Source organism: Hemiscyllium ocellatum, chromosome 2 (assembly GCF_020745735.1).
Source record: "Hemiscyllium ocellatum isolate sHemOce1 chromosome 2, sHemOce1.pat.X.cur, whole genome shotgun sequence".
NCBI classification, from domain to species: domain Eukaryota; kingdom Metazoa; phylum Chordata; class Chondrichthyes; order Orectolobiformes; family Hemiscylliidae; genus Hemiscyllium; species Hemiscyllium ocellatum.
In genome coordinates this window covers 15,888,541-15,897,234 of record NC_083402.1, presented here as the reverse complement: position 1 = coordinate 15,897,234, position 8,694 = coordinate 15,888,541, and the positions used below count along the sequence as shown (strand labels likewise).

The 8,694-nt window shown below is 43.3% G+C and overlaps 1 pseudogene; it reads left to right on the top strand.

Annotated features, from left to right (window-relative positions):
* Positions 1-6,216: 6,216 nt before the first annotated feature.
* Positions 6,217-6,557, top strand: LOC132826726 (small nuclear ribonucleoprotein E-like; annotated as a pseudogene).
* Positions 6,558-8,694: the final 2,137 nt, after the last annotated feature.

Here is an 8,694-nt window from a genome sequence, read left to right as displayed (position 1 = left end):
ACCCAATGATCTGAACTATAGCAAGAGGTTGAACAAACTAGGATTTTTTTCTTTTTTCGGCCGGAGACTGAGGGGTGATCTTATAGAAGTGTATTAGATAATGAGAGGCATGGACAGGGTGAATGCATTCAGTCTTTTTCCCAGGGTTGGGGAATGGAGGACTGGAGGGCATCAGTTTAAGGTTGGAGGGGAAAAATTAACTGGGAATCTGAGGGGCAATGTTTTTACACAGAGGGTGGTACACATATGGAATGCCAGCAGAAGTGGTTGATGCGGGTACATTAAAAACATTTAAAAGGCATTTGGACAAATACTTGGATAGGAAAGGATCAGAAGGATATGGGTCAAGTGGTGGGAAATGGGGTTAGCGTGAATGGTCAGTTTGGTCTGCATGGACCAGTTTGGGCCAAAGGGCCTGTCTCTGTGCTATAGGGCTCGATTACTCTATTTCCAGAATCCACCGTATTTTGCTGTTTGACATATAAGGAATGGATATGAGGGTTTAACTTGTCTGAGTTTGAATCGTTATAATGGAGAGTATCAGAAAACAGATAACTTTGCTTTGTGATGTTCTATATTTGGATCATGTAGATTATTTTAGTAATTCTTTTGGTGCAATAAGCTCCTGTTCTGTTATTGAAGAAAATCTACAATGTTGTATGAATATGTTTCACTGACTAATCACTATGTTAACTAACTAAACAAAACAAAATGTCTACTTAGCTGGGTTTCATACTGGGATCTGACTTGTCTCAGTAGCAGAGATCACAACTCTCACATTAAGCTCATACTCCAACCATTTCATTATCAATTCACCATAACATATTGGATAGCCACCTTAAAAATGCAAGGGGAAAGAATCTATCAATGAGCCTTCATTGGGGATTCTAGAAAACCCTCCGTCAATTTGATAGTTCAATTAAACTGGTGAGAATCGGGTGCTAATTGACCAGATCATGCACCTTTGCTACCATCACTGCACGACACTGGCTGAGATATTCCTGTTGGATTTGAGGTTGGGGAAATTTCATCCATTGGAGATTGATGGTGCGCCAGATGGGTGGACGTGGCTATAGTATAATATGCTTATCCAATTTACATCAATTTAAATATAATCCTGAATAACAGCCTCTTACCAACCGATGAATTTTCTGAGAATGAGAAGGAACCAAAAGATACCTCTTGCTCATCCTAAACCAAGCTCCCCACTCAACTCGCATTTCTTTATGATGTAAACCTTACTTAAAGTACTTCTGCACCAATTTCCCATGATGAACCAAACATCCAGATGTCCTCACTCCTCCTCTGCCTCATTCAGATAAGATGTGGAGGAGCCCATGTTGGACTGGAGTAGACAAAGTTAAAAATCACGCGACACCAGATTGTAGTCCAACAGGTTTATTTAGAAGCACTTGCTCCTGGAGCATCATTCCTTCATCAGATGGTTGATGAACGAGCAACACTCCAAACAAAACTTTGTATTATAACATACTGTTTTGTTATTCAGATAAAGTCTCCCTCACAATGAACTGCATTTATATTTGATCAGAGACAGTTTGCTGTGTGACAATGTGTCTCATAACCCTCACAATCTGGGAGTAACTTGCTCCCAACACAATCAAATTTTGGCGAAAAGAAGCAGAATTCTGCCAATCAGATTACCTGGTGAGTCAATCTCCTAAATTGACAAGGATGACACCAGGCAATGACTTGGACAACTAGAATCAAGAGCTAGCCACTCAGCCCTTTAAATCAGTTCTATAATTCAATCAGATTGCATATCATTCATAGAATCCCCACAGTGTGGGGACAGGCCATTCAGCCAATCAAGTCCACAGCAACCCTCTGAAGAGCATCCCACTCCCCCCCCCCCCCCCCCCCCCCCCCCCCGCCGCCCCCCTTACCCTATCCCTACATTTCCCAAGGCGAATGCACTCAACTTACACATCCCTGAATACAATGGGTAATTTAGCATGGCTAATCCAACTAACCTGCACATCTTTGGATCTTGGGAGGAAACCAGAGCAAACCTACACAGACACAGGGAGAACGTGCAAACGCCACACAGTCACCCGAGGATTTAATTGAATCTGGGTCCCTGGTACTGTGAGGCAGCAGTGCTAACCGCTGAGCCACCGTGTCACTTACCTTCATCCGACTTACCTGCATGGCTTCACCAAACCTTGTAACATTTGAGAGGAAGTTGAGACATTTTAAGAGAAGCTAACTAAAGACATGATGGAGAAAGAAACAGAAGGTTTACAGTTTGACAAGTGGGATTAGAGGAGGCCTGGGTAAATCATAAACACTGATGGGTTGAATAGCCTTATTCTATGTTGCAAATTGGCCAGGGTTTTGACCATGGAGAAAGTGAGGACTGCAGATGCTGGAGTATCAGAGTTGAAAAATGTGGTGCTGGAAAAGCACAGCAGGCCAGGAAGCATCTGAGGAACAGGAGAATTGACGTTTCGGGCATAAGCCCTTCTTCAGGAAGGCCTGAAGAAGGGCTTATGCCCAAAACATCGATTCTCCTGCTCCTCGGATGCTGCCTGACCCATAGGGTTTTGACCATGTTGAACATAGAGTACAGCACAGTACAGGCTCTTCGGCCCTTGATGTTGGACCAACTTTTTATCCTACTCCAAGATCAGACTAGTCCACATACCCTTCTGTTTATCCTGTCTTTTAGCTTCCAACTTAACTCCCTATATTCTTTTTAAGGTCCTCATCCCTTTGCCTACCTATGACATTAGTACTGATCTGTACCATGTCTTCTGACTGCTCTCCCTCCCTATAAGAAGCCCTGTAGACCCGAACCATGACTCTGGCACCTGGGAGGCAACATACCATCCAGGAGTTTCATTTATGATCACAGAATCTCGTGTCTGTTCCTCTCACGATCACTATCCTATTCCTCCCCCCCCTTGCCTTCTGAGCCACAGAACCAGGCTCAGTGCCAGAAAGGGCGGCACGGTGGCACAGTGGTTAGCACTGCTGCCTCACAGCGCCTGTAGACCCGGGTTCAATTCCCGACTCAGGCGACTGACTGTGTGGAGTTTGCACGTTCTCCCCGTGTCTGCGTGGGTTTCCTCCGGGTACTCCGGTTTCCTCCCACAGTCACAAAGATGTGCGGGTCAGGTGAATTGGCCAAGCTAAATTGCCCGTAGTGTTAGGTAAGGGGTAAAATGTAGGGGTATGGGTGGGTTGCGCTTCGGTGGGTCGGTGTGGTCTTGTTGGGCCGAAGGGCCTGTTTCCACACTGTAAGTCTAATCTAATCTAAAAAAAACCTGTACACTGTGACTTTCCCCAGTAAGTCATCACAACTGTATCTAAAATGGTATGCTTATTATTGAGGGGAATGGCCACAGGGGGTCCCTACTCTGTCTGCCTATTTCCTTTCCCTCTCCTGATGGTCACCCAACTACCTTTACCCTGCAACATAATTGTTACAACATCCCTATAACTCCTCTCTATCATGGGCATGGTGACACAGTGGTTAGCACTGCTGCCTCACAGTGCCAGAGACCCGGGTTCAATTCCCACCTTAGGCAATTGTCTGTGTGGAGTTTGCACATTCTCCCCGTGTCTGTGTGGGTTTCCTCCGGGTGCTCCGGTTTCCTCCCACAGTCCAAAAATGTGCAGGTTAGGTGAATTGGCCATGCTAAATTGCCCATAGTGTTAGGTGAAGGGATAAATATCGGGGTAGGTTACTCTTTATAGTATCGGTGTGGACTTGTTGGGCCAAAGGGCCTGTATTCACACTGTAGGGAATCTAATCTCCACAGCCTCCGAATGATCTGAAGTTCATCCAGTTCCCTAATGCGGTCTGTGAGGGGCTGGAGTTGGGTGCACTCCTCACAGGTGAAGTCAGAAGGGACACCAGCGGTGACCCTTATCTCCCACATGCTGCACGAGAAGCATCCAACTGCACTAGCCTCCATCCCCTCTGCTCTAAGTTACCATGAGAGATTGGATAAATGGAAAAAGATGAAGCCTTACTTTACCAACCCTCCGTGAACATATAAGAGTTAAAATCATACTGGCATAGGAATGAACCAGAAAAGGACAGATAAACAACAAAACCAGTGGAGACTTTGCCACAGAAATAAATGACTGAAGCACCTGCGTAAGTGAAGGATAACTTGCGTAACTGGTGTAATAAATCTGGGCAGAGGCATAAATTAACCATGGTAAAACAGAAATGATAGATAAACCAAAGAAGTTGTTTATAGAACTGATCTTAAAAGAATCCAGGAACAGATTGATCAGGAGATTGCAACTGTGGAACTTATATAGTTAACCACCAAATCTGTTGGTGAAAGCAGACTGTTGCTGAAAGGATTTACAGAACAGAAAAATCAGGACATTATCTGGGACATCCACCGCTGAAGTAAACAAACTGAAGTGTATGATACAGCTGGGGTTTCTTGCATTAGATGGAGGGCTCTTCAACAGAAGAGCTACTCAGGAAGAAAATCCAAAATCTACTTCTTAGTACAGATCAATAATCCCAACCATAACCCTGCTACTAGAGTAGTTGGGAAATCATAAACAAGTTACTGAGGATTGTCCATCCATTATACACGACTGTAGCTAAATATATAGGAGCTCAATGAGACTCTGCCTGGAAAATTACTTTGCGAGAAAATGTACCTATTAGCTCAAGAGTAGGGTTAGGGTTAGGTCACTTACAACATAAAACCATGCTGCTTGGTCCAACACACCACTATGGGTGTTTCCCTTTTACAGCTAGTCAGGCCACAGTGTACGAATTGCTCGATTCACTGACATGAATTTCACAATATGCCATAATTGAAATTGCTTCGCCTCGGGTGGAAGTGTTGTCAGTAATCCGGGGGAACAGCTTTCAGGTGTATGACAAAAAGAAACTGAGCTTTAGGTGAAAAGAATGTTATTTAATGCAGCAGGTTGTTGTGAACTGGAAAGTATGATCTGATAGAAACAAACACAGCATGAGGTATTTTTTTATATAGCAAATCAGTTAAATGCTGAAAATGGAAGACAATCTGCAGAGCGACTGGGAAGGAGTAGTGGGAGTGAGAAAAATTGAATTAATCTTTGGTGGAGTCAATGCAACTACAATGAATGGTTTTTCTCTGTGCAGTGTAGTTGAATCTATTATCTCAAAGATGTGGGAGCTACAGAAAAGGCCAACGTTACAGTCCTTCACAAATTAATCTTCAGACAGTGGTGGGGAGCCATCTTCTTGTCGACTGGATGGCTTGTTAGGCCATTTCAGAGGGCAGTTAAGGATGAACTGTGAGACTTGTGTGTTGTTCTGTGTAGTTTAGGAGAGATGATTGAGCCTTTAGCAGTTTTAAAATAGCAGCCATAGAACACAACACAATACAGGCCATTTGGCCCTCAATGCTGTGCCGATCGTTTATCCTCTAAGATCAAACTAACCTATGTATACTTCATTTTACTATCTTCCGTGTCCCTATCTAAGAGTCATTTAAATGTTCCTAATGTATCTGATGCTACTACCACCACTGACAGTGCATTCCATGCATCCACCACTCTCTGTGTAATGTACTTACCTCTGACATCTCCCATAAACCTTCCTCCAATCACCTTAAAAATATGCCCCCTCAAGATAGACATTTCCATCCTGGGAAAATGTCTCTGGCTATTCCTTCTATCCATGCCACTCACCATCTTGTGCATCTTTATCAAGTCACCTCTCATCTTTCTTTGCTCCAATGAGAAAAACCTAGCTCCCTCAACCTTTCTTCTTAAGACATGCCCTCCAGTCCCGTCGGCATTCTGGTAAATCTCCTCTGCACCCTCTCTAAAGCTTCTACATCCTTCCTCTTATGAGGCGACCAGGACTGAACACAATATTCCAAGTGTGGTCTAATCAAGGCTTTATAAAGCTGCAGCATGACCTTGTGGCTGTTAAACTCCATTGGTGGAAATTGAATAAAGATTTGTACACCTTGTCTCTCACTGTGTCTCACAGCTGCACACACACACCATGGGTGCTGGGGATAAAAATAATAAGCACTACCGCAGTTAGGCTGTAGTGTGGGGTTTAATAAGAAGAAAAAAAATAAACAGGAGCGTTGCCCTTTGATGTGAAGGGCACTGCTTAATAAAAAAAAAGAACAGGAGTATCTGAATAAAAAAGAAAAAATAAACAGGAGTGTTCACACAGCATTAAAAGAAAATAAACAGGATTGTGGAGCCGGAGTCATGGCGTACCGCGGGCAGGCACAGAAAGTGATGGTGCAGCCCATCAATCTTATTTTCAGATACCTTCAGAATAGATCCAGGATCCAAGTATGGTTATATGAACAAGTCAACATGAGGATATAAGGCTGTAAAATTGGGTTTGATGAATATATGAACCTTTGTTTTGGATGATGCAGAAGAAATTCACATGAAATCAAAATCAAGAAAACCATTGGGTCGTGTTATGCTAAAGGGGGACAACATCACCTTATTACAGAGTGTCCACAGTTAGGAATGGATTCACTGGCATTTCATTGCCTTACTTACTATGGGAAAAATTGAACACAAGCTTTTGATAACATTTCAGATACATTGTCGAATGAGTGACCAGGGCTTATACTTTTTTTGAACCTCACTACAGTAATAATTTTGAATAAAAAAGTTATAACTGTCAAAAAAAAACAGGATTGTTCCCAGGTGTCCTTGGAGAAGGAGCACACGGTCTCCACCAACACCCTGGAGTTGTTCAGGGAGAGGTGGACGCCGCAGGGAGTGGGGTGCATTATTTCCCCCTCCAACTCTATTTTGATTTAATCCCTGCCCTCCCCTTCACTGTTCGATCACACAGCATTGCCCTTTGATGTGAAGGGCACTGCTTGTCACTGTTTCTGGAATGTTACTATATTGTAACAGTTAATTAATAATAGTTACTGCATCAATTATTCTGTTAAGTTTTCCAATAGATTTGTTGTTCTAAATTCCTCTTCGTTTGTTTGAATTATAATATCTGATTGGTTTACTTGAGAGTGGCACAGTGGCACAGTGGCTGGCAGTGCTACCTCACAGCACCAGGGACCTGGGTTCAATTCCCACCTTGGGTGACTGTCTGTGAGAAGTTTGCACATTCTCCCTGTGTCTGCATGGGTTCCTCTGGGTGCTCTGGCTTCCTTCCACAATCCAAAGCTGTGCTGATCAGGTGAATTGGCCATGCTAAATTGCCCATTGGGTTAGGTGCATTAGTAAATATAGGGTAGGGGAATGGGTTTGGGCAGGTTGCTCTTCAGAGAGTCAGTGTGGACTTGTTGAGCTGAAGGACCTGTTTCCACACTGTAGGGAAACTAATGTTCACATCAAGTAGTTTGACCTGGAACATCATGTCACACTTTCCTTTAAAATGAGGAAAGTGAGAGACTAGGCAACCTCCTAGGGGGTGGGCAGGTCTAATCCATAATTAATGGTCCAGCAGATTCCAGGGGCTGAATAGCCTTCTTTTTTGTTTTTCTGACGATTTCATCTTGATTTGTTGTGAAACAATGAATTGTATTCGCATACTTATTAGAAATTCATCAGTTTGCTACTTTGCCGATGATTTCAGTTTCTCAAAGATACAAGTTGCAGCAAAGGTTACTTGGTTGGTCCCACAGTATGCACCTTCCATTCTCCCATCTGGCCTTGTCTTCCACACTGTTGTATGACAACATTGCCATGAAGGTTCATCTTTAAGGTCTCCATGTGCTGTGTTTACACAGTGCTGTGTTCCTGCCTGCTAATTAGTCTGCTGTGGATCTACAATATGCAGGAATTAATTAGTTTGCTGTGACATCTGCTTCATAAGTTTTCGGAAGTTTCTCCTGTTTAATTTGGAAATGCATGCACAAAGTTAACCAATCCCTGACAACTGTTGAGTTATTAGAACACTATATGACGTGGTGACTGCTAGGGATAATATCATACAGAGTAAATAGATAGCAAGCAAGTTAATCTACAGGTGAAACATATCACCAGCATCTCCAAATCATATTACAGGTAGTTCTCCTATAACATGCATTTGTTAAACGCGACTTGGTTGTAATGCGATTTGTGAATTGCAGGTCTTGTTTATATAAAGCGAACTCCTGTTCACTGTTCCGTGATTCTATCCCCGGCATCAATTGAACAGCAAAACCCAGCCTCAGGATGCTCTGTCTGCAAGATGCAAATTCAGCGTGTTCAGCTAAAGCAGGGATGCAATCAGCTCTGAAACTTAACTTGAATCTGGGAATTGTGGTCTACATTTAGAAGGAACTTCATTTCAAATCAAGGGAGAATTTTGAGGAAGATTCGACTTCTGCGTCGGCATTGCGCAGTCAGTCGGCTTGCGCACTTTCTGGTGAAGCGCTTTGTGAAAGATACATAGAACATAGAAAAGTACAGCACAGAACAGGCCCTTTGACCCACAATGTTGTGCCGAGGTTTAATCCTGAAGTAAAATATAATAACTTAACCTACGCATCCCTCAACTTACCGCTATCCATGTGCACGTCCAGTAGTCGCTTAAATGTCCCGAATGTCTCTGCTTCCACCACCACTGGCAATGCATTCCATGCATTCACAACTCTCTGCATAAAGAACCTACCTCTGGCGTCTCCTCTGTACCCTTCTCTGAATATCTTAAAACTTTGACTCAGCGAGTCGTGAGTTCATGGAATGCCCTGCCAGTAGCAGTGTTGGCATCTCCCT